At 42.5% G+C, this 12,612-nt stretch overlaps 1 pseudogene; it reads left to right on the forward strand.

Moving 5' to 3' along the window:
- The first annotated feature begins 469 nt into the window (after positions 1-469).
- On the forward strand, positions 470-12,393 carry LOC132515409 (guanylate kinase-like; annotated as a pseudogene).
- Positions 12,394-12,612: the final 219 nt, after the last annotated feature.

Genomic DNA, 12,612 nt, shown 5'->3' on the forward strand with positions numbered 1-12,612 from the left:
TTTACAGAATCAGCAAGTGTGGGGAAAAAGACATTCTCATTCTTGCTGGTATAATGTTATTGGAGGGCAATTAGCAATATCTTTCAAAATTATAACAATGAATATTTTGACCCCAAAACTCTATTTCTAGGAATTTAACCTACAAAACTATTTGCATGCAATACTAACAACATTCATTGAACACATACCATGTGTCAAGCCCTGTCTAACTGCTTTATTTATATTAGTCATTTGGAACCTGTGAGGTAAGTTCTATTCTTATTCCATTTTACAGGCAAGGAAACGGAAGCAGAAAGACTAAGTTAACAATTAATAAGTGGCAGTGCAGGCATCCAGACACTCACTTCTGTGGGACACTGCAGCACTATGCTGCCTCTCTCAAAGAAATATGCATAGGAATATATATTGCACCATTATTTGTAATTTTTTAAAAAGATGAATGAAAGATGAATGTTCAACAATAGGAGAGATGGTTACACAGCAAATTCAAATTATAGAATATTATGCAGTAATTCAAAAGAATGAGCCCAAGAGAACTGAAACCATTTAGTCATGCAAAACATGTAGAATATTCATAGTAACATTATCCATGATAGTCAAAAAGCAGGAATAACCCAAATGGCCATGAACTGATAAACAGATAAACAAAACGTGGTCTATCCATACATGGGAAAATTATTCAGCCCTAAAAAGGAATGAAGCTCTGACACATGCTACAACATGGATGAACATTGAAAACATGCTAAGTGAAAAAAGACACAAACAGCCATATTTTGCATGATTCCGTTTATATGAAATGTCCAGAATAAGCAAATCTGGAGAGACAGAAAATAGATTATAGTTGCCAGGGGAATGAGGGGACAGGGGAATAGGTCTAACGGCTAATAGATACAGGGCTTCTTTTTGGGTGATGGAAACATTCTGGAATTAGACAGTGGTGATGGTTGTACAACATGGTGAATATAATAAAAACCATTGAGTTATATACTCTAAAAGGATGGAATTTTATATTATGTGAATTATATCTCAATTTCAAAGAGAGAATGAGATAAGTATCTTTGTACTGGTACAGAAAAATGTTAAATTAAAAAAGCAAACCTCAAAACAATATGAATAGCATGTTTCCATTTGTGAAAAAGGAAACAATACATGTGTTTGTAAATGCATAGGAAAGAGTCAACAAAAATACATATTAGTCTGTTAACAGAGCCTTCCTCTGGAGAGAAAATGTATTTGGGAGAGAGAAGTGAAAGGCAAACACATTTTTACTGTATATACTTACATTTTGAATTTCTTTACTATAAGCATATATTACTTTTATAATTTTTAAAACAATAAAATATGAAAATAAAAACATTTAAACATAATTAAGCTGGTAAATAAAAATAACCTCCAGAAATAAACCATAGGCAAAATAATACGATGTAATGGCAAAGCCCTGAACTTGTAGCCAGGAGACTTGGTTTCCTGGCTCAACCCTGCCTTAATGACTTGTGGGTCATTAAAAAGTTCATCTAGCATCTCTATGTCTCAGTTCCCTTGTTTGTCAAACAAGACAGACTAGATGACCACCATGGGACATTTAGCTCCAGAATCTGGATTCTACCATAGGTCATCCTCCCTTCTTGCTCTGTTGCCAAGGTTACTCGCAGCTCCAGCCTTTCAGACCATGTTTTAGACAAGCCATTAAATACAGTCATGAGTTTACACATATTCCGAGATCATATCATAACCTTACAAGAAAAGGATCATCAACCCCATTGCCCAGCTTCTGCTTAGTTATGACCCTTTTTGTTTTATCTGATGGCAGTTAATTTCCCGGACTTAGGGCTGAGTCAAGTAATAATTCTTGGACAAACAAGATAATTGGCCAGACAGGTCATTTTGCTGTTGTTGTTTAAAATATTGAAATCTCATTTAAGAAAGCATGCAACTCTGAAATAACTTATTTTCCTTTCATCATGTACATAACTTCTCAGTTGTCTTTTCATTAAATTTTCCTGGTCCTGGACAGACAAAAAGAAGGTCAAAAGAAAGAGAGAGAGTCACAATTGCCCTGGGAACTCGGGAGTGCAAAAGAGGAGGGCTCAATGAAACACTGTACATGAGTGAACAAAAGAATGTCTGAGAGAATGAGAGACATTTCTGTTTCCTTCTCCATCAGTGTTCCAGCTCGTCTGCCTGGCGGCTAGACTGCTGCAGCAAACAGTGGAGATTATGTGCCCATCTGAAGGGCCTGGAAGAGGGTCCTCCAGAAGCAGAAGCTCATCCTCAAAGAGCTGGACCAACTCCATCAACCACAGTGTCAGCACAAGTAGATGCCCCCAAAGTACCAGCATTCTACACTTTCCCATCTTCCACGGGAGACACTGAAGGAGAATAGAAAGAACCAAGACTTTGGAGCCTGGAAGACCTGGGCCCACTTCCTATCTCTGCCACTGACTAACTGTGTGACCTTGGACAACTGTGAAAACTGCAGGATTGTCATGAAGGTTAAACAAGATAACAGATGTAAAATGCCTACCACGGTGCCTGGCACACAATAGGTAATTAATGAAACACATAACTGTTTCTCATCTCTTAATGCTTAAAGGACCCAGGCCTAAAGTTTTGCCCAAAGCAGACCTTGAGATCTGCTTCAATAGGATGTGTTTCTGAGAGCAAGGATATAATCCACCCTCTTATTTTTTTTAATTTAGTACTTTTAATGTCATTTTACCCTGCTTTTTTTTTTGCGGTACGCGGGCCTCTCACTGCTGTGGCCTCTCCCGTTGCGGAGCACAGGCTCCGGACGCGCAGGCCCAGTGGCCATGGCTCACGGGCCCAGCCGCTCCGCGGCATGTGAGATCTTCCTGGACCAGGGCACGAACCCGTGTCCCCTGCATCGGCAGGCGGACTCTTAACCACTGCGCCACCAGGGAGGCTCCTACCCTGCTTTTTGAACAAGGGTCTCCCCATTTGTATTTTGCACTGGGTCCCACAGATTAGTTAGCCAGCTCTGAGGATGTGTCAGACACTGTGTTCCCTTGAATCCCCTTCCCTCGGCCTGAGGTGAGGAGGAAACCCCAATTCCCCATTCCTCATGGATGAGGGAAGATCACACCACCATATCTGAGTCAATCCTCCACCAGCTTCTCTCCCTTCATTCTTTTGTGGTAGAGCGTAGAGTAGAGGTGGGTGATGGATAGGCCAGCCTCTCCTGTACAGGTGGTTTAGCACTTGGTTTTGGAACGTGTGGATGCGCGGCACTTATTTTTTTGTCCTTTGCAATTGGAACCTTGACAATGGGACTATAACGGCCTTGACTGCAAGGGAGCCTTAGTTCCCTGTAACCACAAGGGTGCCCAAAACATGCCCAGGAGGATAGATGGACCAGCAAGGAAAGGAGGGGAGATCCCTTCAGTCCTGTCTGGCTTCCTTCCTGGCTGAGAGAACACGTGATTTCCTGGTGATGGAGGTGGGTTTCCTCGCAGGGCACCCTTGTACAGAGTGGTTCTTCATTCCAGGGAACAACCACAGCTGTGCCTTTTGCCCCTGAGCATTCTCAGACAGTGCATCATGGAGGGGCTAGGCAGTCTGTTGGAAAGGACACCCAGAGTAGTACTGTTGCAGGCAGGTCATGGGCCAGGCTCAGAGCCCTGCTACAAAGTGCTGACAAGATGGTAACCCTGCTGGCGCTTGTGAATGGCCTAGCGGGTACCCTTCCTTTGACCAAACTTCATACATAAAATATGGCTTGCTTCAGAAACCCTCAGAGTTTTTAACCCAGGACACTTTCCCCCTGTTCTATGTGGCAAAGAGACCAGGAAAGTCATATGCTCAGTCTCCTCTGGAAAATGGGCAACGAGGGTCATGAGAATTTCCAGTTGTAGCAGGAAAACTGGCCAGCAGGCTGGGTCTCCATTGAGGCTCAGTCAGGGCAGGGTCAGTGTACAGCAAGTAGGGAGACTGGCCTTGATCCTGCAAAATGCTATTTTCTCCATATAGTCTACTAGTCCCCTGTCAAATTCTTATATGTTGCCTGCAGGGCACTCACTTCCTTTGTAGAGCCAAGAGGTCAGTTGAAAGGACATCAAGTTTCTTTCATTCTGAGTCCTCCAGTGTCTCAAGGACAATGCATCAGACCCTTGGACTAGAACTAAGTCAGGTCCTAGGAATGCTGGCCTTAGTCACCAGGCCTGATGCGCAGCCTGGCTCATAAGAGATGGTCTTCACGGGCTAAAGCACTTCTGGAGAAAATGACACAATGGTGCACAGGCACCACTACAAGCGCTGCGTCTCCAGCTTCTGCTGGTCTCACAGTACTTAAAGTGCTGTTCCTTGCTTTGTTCACTTTCCCTTTCCCCTGAGTGACCATCCAAACTTTCACAAGTTCCAACCTCCTGCCCAACCTCCATACCCCTCGCCCTGAGCAGATTCCTCACCGCCTATGAATTTAACCACACCCATCCTTAACGTCAGCTACTCTCTCTTATCTCGGAGGCTGGCTGAAGTTTCCCTTCCTCTGTCAAGGCCTCCACCCATGTCCTTAACCCCCTCGTACTCACTCAGGAGACTTCCCTCCTCAGCTTCTCTCCTCTTTCCTACCTTTGCTCTCTGCTGCTCGTTCTTCCTCCTTTCCCAGTCTCTCTGAGAGTGAAACCAACTGACACTCCTTTCCTAGACTTTATCCTCCTCTATTTTGTGCCTTTCTCTCTCCTTCTGAACCAGTTCTGCTCCAATCTAGACAAGGTGGGAGGCTCAGGGAGGCCAGGAGTCAGGGTCTGGGTACCCAGATGGGGACGGGCTGGAGTAGAGCCCCAGGATATGGAACAAAAAGGGAACTGAGGGCAGCATCAGGTGAAATAGGGTGAGAACAAAAGAGATGGTCAAACACTGTATCAATCCAAAATACACTGGGCAGAGAGGGGAAAAGTGGATGGGAGTTAAAGGATCTATGACTAGAAACAGGAAGATAGAGCCAAAAGTTGCAGGAAATTGGAAGGGAGCCAGAGCAGAGAGATTTCTCAAGGTGCAGACACCTAGTCTAGCCTCCATTTATAGGGGACCTGTGGCCTTGCCCATGGGTGGAGAGGGAGCAATTAAGGATGCCAGGCCTGTCTGGACAATTTTCCTCCTCTGTTAGTCTCCTTAAAAGGATAATCAGTGAGCACTGCTCTATTTCTTTAGTCCACCTTCACTTTAAAACTCACTGCAGGGCTTCCCTGGTGGCGCAGTGGTTGAGAGTCCGCCTGCCAATGCAGGGGACACGAATTCGTGCCCTGGTCGGGGAAGATCCCACATGCCGCGGAGCAGCTGGGCCCGTGAGCCACGGCCGCTGAGCCTGCACGTCCGGAGCCTGTGCTCTGCAACGGGAGAGGCCACAACAGTGAGAGGCCCGCGTACCGCAAAAAACAAACAACAAACAAAACTCTCAGGAAGCAATCACCAATGGTCTCTGCATTGGTTCTTCTCTGAAAAACTCCCTCATGAGTTTTTCCTCCTCCTCTTCCTCCACTGCCCAGTACCAAGTTTGTTTTAGGCTCTTCTAACCACACTCACAATCATTAGGCGTTTTCTTCTACTGTTGTGTATTTTAAATAACAGTTTTGCTGTTAACTTCTAAATCTAGAACTCTGGTCCTTCTTTCTCTCCTGGTCATCAGACACACATCTGAACTGTTTGGCTCTGAGATCCCCAAAATGTTACTTGTGTGTACATTGTTGGTCAGAAGTGTCATGTGGCAAATGCAAGAACGGAAAGGGCTGCAGGATAAGGAAAGAAAACATAATGAGTGCCTACAAACAAGCTGTCAGGTCAAGTTATTTCTAAAAGAACAGGGATTTTAAACTTTTCTCTAAGGTGTTTACACACTCCCCAAATTCCTGTATAGGATAACTAAATTAAACTATCCTTGAGTATATGCCTGACTTTACCTCTTCCCTAACTGGGGCACCAAGAGTAGACTTGGGTCATAGAACTGTCACATCTGGAGCACTATCTTTAAGGGAACTTATACTGAAAGTGGGCTTCTCTGTCCAACTGGCAAATTCTTTCGATTCTGTTAGCTTTAATTCCTCTGAAAGAGAATCTCATTGGCACAGCTAATCTTTGCATCCCAGGCCCTCCTTGGGAGGGAGTTCCTGCTTTTGCCTGGGAAGTCAGCAAAGGCTTCACAACGGCTGTGACACTTGAGATAGCCTTAAAGGATGATAGGTGCTGGGGGTAATTGTGTGTGTGTGCCTGTGTGTGTGGCAATTTCAGAATTTTGCAGCGTTATTCTAAATCTAGAGCCTTCTTTCAACTATTGTTTACTTTTTTCTTTTTCTAAATCATAAGAGTCACTTTTATTCTTAAAAAAACTCCACATCTGAAGGAACTAGAATGAGTCTCTCTCCCTTATTTTGGTAGGGACACTTAACAAAGTCTAGAATAATATTCTCCCATTCATTCATTCATTCATTCACTCAGTAGTCAGTGCCTGCTATAGGTTAGAGCATTTTTTACAGGTTATAAAATGCAGTTTACAGATTATTTTGTTTAAGCCTTATAACCACGCTACCTCAGTAGTTATTGTTACAAAATACATTTAATTCAGAAAACTGAGGATCTAGGGAGTTAAGTAACTTATTCAAGATCAAATCATAAGTATAGTGGGGGAGGGGAGACTTGAATCCAGGTTGAATCTCCAAAAACTATGTACTTTCCACTGCACCACACTGGGATGACTCACAAAATGGTGTGTTAGATCTGATATAATTGAACTATGTATCAGTAACTTGCCATCAGTCACTACCAGCTAACATCTGACATATGTTAGCTGAACATTTTCCTAAACTGAGAGTTCAAATTATATAACCAAAATATACTCTTCTAAAATAATTCTACAAGTCTGAAAAAGTTTTCTAAGCAGATTAAGAAATAAATTTGCTTATTTTTAAAACAAGTGTATATATATATATATATTTTTTTTTTTTTTTTTTTTTTTTTTTTTTTTTTGCTGTATGCAGGCCTCTCACTGCTGTGGCCTCTCCCGCTGCGGAGCACAGGCTCCAGACACGCAGGCTCAACGGCCATAGCTCACGGGCCCAGCCGCTCCACGGCATGTGGGATCTTCCCGGACCAGGACACGAACCTGTGTCCCCTGCATCGGCAGGCGGACTCTCAACCACTGTGCCACCAGGGAAGCCCAAAATAAGTATATTTTTAATGAGTAATAGAAAATTCTGTCTCTCTAGCATTTGTCCTTTTCTTCTGGCCTTAGAAACATATAGATAATGTTTATTAATATATAATAATGCTGCCTTCCACATTATGAACTGGTCATTCCTGCTTATGTTTGCTTTTGGTCAACTCAGCCCATTTGATTGTAGGGCTAAGAAATCAGTTCAATCCTTGTGAGTAACTTTATTTTTGCATCCCCTTTCTCTTTTGGATTGGAAAAGTAACAGATGCTTATTGTATAAAAGGCAAATCATACAGATGTCTTAGGAAGAAAAAGCCCTGGCAATCCCACCCCCAGACGTAACAGCTATTAATAATGTGGTACAGAGTCTTTCAAATTTCCTCATTCATATACCAACACATACTATATTTATACATATTTTTCCTTAAGTGAGATCTGCCATACATACTGTTTGGCAATTATTGTTTGTTTTGGACAAACAAACAGCTATCATTCTTTGTCAGTATCTATACATTGATCTCAGCTTTCAGATAGCTTTTGACAAAGGAAAACATCCATTTCACAGAAACAGAATGAATTTCAAATGTTTTGCCATGCCTGCCTTAATCAAAACAAAGCCTGGGTGAGGAAGTGGGGCTAAGTGCTATATACTGAAAAAAATCAGCATAGCTTAATAGTTGTTCCTATTACACAATATGTTGTTGTAACATTCAGCCTTAAAAAAAAATTAAGCCATTACATCCACTTTTCAAATTAGCAGCCAATGGACCAGAGGTGAAATGAGGAACGTTTTGAAAAATACCCTCTCATGGGGTTGCCTCCAGGTAGTGTATTGTAAGGCTCTGAGGCATTTCAACAGCTTGCCACTAGCTAGAAACATACTTCCCAACACCTCAGCACTGATCTGTTAATGCCTCTCATTTAGTGAGAAACACAAGACAAATGAGTCAGTGTGCTGGGCAATTAACCCGTCAGGGGCTTTCTTCCTGAGCCTGGGATAACAGGCAGAAAAAGGAATGTAATCCTTAATGACTAACAAAGGGCACTGCTGGAGGGATGGGAACACACACGTACAAGGCATGTGATGGGCTCTCTTTTTCCATCTGGAACTACCTGCCAGTCATCTCCTGAACTTACACAGATTTTTGCCATAGATTGATCTTGCCTGGGAATGAGATAAGTTTTTTCCCAGCTGTCTTGGAAATGGGAACTGACATGTGATAGACTACACTCACAGAAGGCTGTATGTCTAATATTCCAGGTCTTGGACTGTCCATAAAGAGCCAAAGAAGTAGCCTAACACCTGCCAGCATTTTATAGGACACAAAAGAGAATATATGTTCTCACGCTGAGCCATAAATATCAACATTGGTCCAGGGATTACCTGAAATTTAGCCTTCTGGAACCCAAGTCATAGGCGTCAGAAAACTGAATATGCTATGTTCTTTTTCATGTTTTTACATAGCTTTGAGGCTTGTCAGGGAATCCTGAGGCTGGACTTACAGGAAGCAAATGTTTTGTAATAATGTTTTACTAGTATTTTTCAAAACACTTTTTTTCCACCTTCCCTCCATATTATTTCTTTATTCCCTGAGATATTTTGCTTTGATTCCTGGTTTGGGACTCTTCATTTTTCAAATGAAAAGTTTAATAGTGCAAAATATTTAGAAGCTAATTCTTTTTCCTTTCCCCTAAATCTTTGGTTTGCTGTCATTAAGACAAGATCTGACAAGCAGGCTGCTGGAAGTTTTCTACACTCTCTCAGTGTAAAACTGTGGGAGTAATAAAGTAAGTTTCGGAGGGATAAAAGGAGGACAATGGAAACTTCTTAAGCTGTCTGTGAAACTGTCTTAAGTTTTCAGCAATTATTCTCATTAATAATGTTTAGGTTAATAATTATTAGGGTGACTAAATGTCCCAGGTTGCCCAGGATAGTCCTGGTCTATGCCCGTGGGGCCAATATAATTATTAATAGCATCCCCTTTCTCTTTCGAAAGTGTTCTGGCTTGGACACTAAATTACATGATCACTGTTAATCATATAAGACAGTATTCTGCCAGCACAATGGAAGTAGGGTCATGTAACAACTGTACACTGAACAGTATATTAATTGTATATTAAACAGTGGCAGTTTTCTGTCAAAATTGAAAGTGCACATACCCTTCATCCTAGAAATTTCCCTTCTTTGAATCTATTCTATAGAAATTCTCATGTTATGAGCAGATTATGTACATACAGATCATGCACACACACACACACACACACACACACACATACACAAGAATGCTTAGTGAAAATTGGAAAAGATCTAAATGTTTATCAGTAGTCTAGTTAAACACAACGGAGTCCTATGTAATTATTATAAAATAAGGTGGTAGATCTATATGTGTTGATGAGATGATGAAATATTCATGACCTATTTTTAGTTTTTAGAGATTTATTATTTATTTATTTTAATTTTTGGCTGCATAGGGTCTTAGTTGCGGTACGTGGGATCTTCCATTGCGGCACGCCGGATCTTTCGTTGAGGAGCATGGGCTTCTCTCTGGTTGTGGTGCGCGGGCTTCAGAGCTCATGGGCTCTGTAGTTTGCGGCACACGGGCTCTCTTGTTGAGGCGCGCAGGCTTAGTTGCCCCGCGGCATGTGGGATCTCAGTTCCCTGACCAGGGATCGAACCCGCGTCCCCTGCATTGGAAGGCAGATTCTTTACCACTGGACCACCAGGGAAGTCCCTTACGACCTATTTTTAAATAAAAAAAGCAAGTTGTGGAAATATATATGTGGCAGTGCTTGCTATGGCTGGCTCTGAGTAGGTTCAGATGAGGTTCTCTCATAATCTCCTCCAGTTCCCACTGCCACCCCCCCAAACCAGGCCAAATCAATGTCAGCCTAAACACTAACTGCTTACTATGCAAATGAAGCTTCTCTCCTAGCCTTTCCATTTAACCAGATTGCGGCCCCCTCCCCCCAAACACACACAGACACATCCTCTCCAATATACTGTGTTGGCCAGAAAGTGCCTTTGCTTTTTAAGTAAAAATGGAAGACACATTTTTCATTTTCACCAAGAAGTTTATTGAACAATGTATTCACCCTTTTGTTCCCCTACCTTCTGCCATTTTTCAGGCAATTTCATAATTCCATCTTCCCAAAACTTTTAATCTTTTTGAGCAAAGAACTGTTCCAGGTGACTTTTACAGTCTTCCAGGGAATTGAAATTTTTTCCATTAAGGGAATTTTGTAAACGCCAAAATAAATGGAAATCCAAAGGTGCAATGTCTGGTGAATATGGCGGATGAATCAGAACTTCCCAGCCAAGCTGTTAACAGTTTTGCCTAGTCGTCAAAGAAACATGTGGTCTTGCATTATCCTGATGGAAAATTATGCATTTTCTTTGACTAATTCTGGAAGCTTTTCGTTGAGTGCTGCTTTCAGTTGGTCTAATTGGGAGCAGTACTTGTTGGAATTAATCGTTTCATTTTCCAAAAGGAGCTGGAATAGAAGACTCCCTTCCAGTCCCACTATATACACAACACCACATTCTTTGGAAGACGACTGGCCTTTGGTGTGGTTGGTTGTGGTTCATTTCGCTTGCCCCATGATCTCTTCTCTTCCACATTATTGTACAGTTTCCACTTTTCAACCCCCATTCACAATTTGTTTGAAAAACGGAACGTTTTTGTTACGTTTAGTAGAGAATTGCATGAGGAAATATAGTCAAGAAGGTTTTTTTCTCTTAACTTATGTGGAACCCAAACATCAAAGCGATGAACATAACCAAGCTGGTGCAAATTATTTTCAGTGCTTGAGTTGGATGTTTTGAGTATGTCGGCTATCTCCTGCATGGTATAATGTTGACTGTTCTCAATTAATGTCTCGATTTGATCGCTATCAACTTCAACTGGTCTACCCCACCGTGGAGCATCGTCCAGCAAGAGATCTCCATCATGAAACTTCACAAACCACTTTTGACATGTTCGATCAGTCACAGCACCTTCTCCATACACTGCACAAATCTTTTTTTACCTTTCAGTTGCGTTTTTACCTTTCTTGAAATAATATAGCATAATATGCTGAAAATGTTGCTTTTTCCTTCCATCTTCAATATTAAACTGGCTACACAAAAATCCAACCATTTTGATGTCTTTTTTTAAATGCTTGCTGATATGACAGCTTTCACATCTAACAAAATTGTTTCAAATGAAGTTAAAGACAGCTAAGTGCTGCTAGAGCTATCTTACTGAATAAACCAAACTAACCTTTTGGCCAACCCAATAGAAATTCTGGAGAGGCCATAATCTGCAATACAATCTTCTTGTTCTAATATGTATATTGGAAAGAGATTTGCAAAGCTTTGGATGGTAATTACTTCTGGGGAGCAACTGTTATTCCCTTCTGTACTTTTATTTTAACTCATAAGCATATATTTTATGTTTATAATTTTAAAAATTAGTTTAGAAGGAATACATGAGTAGTTTGCCATATAAAATTGTATATTTTAGGTGCATCTAGGGCATCTGGAAACTCTTAGAGAAAATGAATAGGGAGCCAGACCTCTGGCATTTTTCCTGTAAATATACTTTGGAGTGGATGTGGCATATTCTATACTTATCTCCCAATTATCAGGCTAACTGAGGAAATAAAGTTGAAATGTAGCTTTTCGTTTCCAACTTTTTCATAATCATTTAAACTGGATCAGTTAAACAGATGCATTAGTTGCTTCCTCTGAATCTCTTTGGAAGTAGATTATGAAACAACTACTGGAAAAAGAGTTAAACAAGAAACAAAAGAAAAATAAGCTGATATAAAAATCTAGGGTTGGAACTGTGTCTTTCGCTGGAATTTCATGGAGCACACCGGGGTCTCAGGGAATCTGTATGGGACCAGCAAAGCGGCCGTGAGGACGGTGCAAGCCGTGAACCGCATCTGCTTGTTGGACATAGTCCTACAGGGCGTGCACAACATCGGGAAGACTGACCTGCGGCCCATCTGCATCTTCCTGTGGTTGCCCTCGCTGGACCGCCTGGAGCAGCGGAACACAGACACAGGGCAGAGCCTGGCCGCCGCCCGGGCCGACCTGAAACCTGGAGAGCAGCAAGGAGAGCAGCAAGGAGCCCGGCCTGTTTGACCTGATCATGGGCAACGACAGCCTGGACAAGGCCTACTGGGCCCTGAAGGAGGCGCTCTCCGAAGAAATGAAGAAGGTTGAAGGAACTGGCCCCTCCTGAGGAGGTCTGCCAGCTCTGTCCCCCCACCACGCCTACCCAGCCCCCACCCCCGGGGCCTGGGGCCTGGCATCCAACCCCTGCGGGCCAGGGTGGCTCTGCTCGCCTTGGCTAGCGCCCTGGGGTGCGGGTGCTGCCCATCCCCCTCGCTATCCCGCTGTGGTTGTTGAAGGACCTTACCACCCCCCAACCCTCCACCCTTCTCCCCTCACCCTCTTCTCC

Source organism: Lagenorhynchus albirostris, chromosome 2 (assembly GCF_949774975.1).
Source record: "Lagenorhynchus albirostris chromosome 2, mLagAlb1.1, whole genome shotgun sequence".
Lineage (NCBI taxonomy): Eukaryota > Metazoa > Chordata > Mammalia > Artiodactyla > Delphinidae > Lagenorhynchus > Lagenorhynchus albirostris.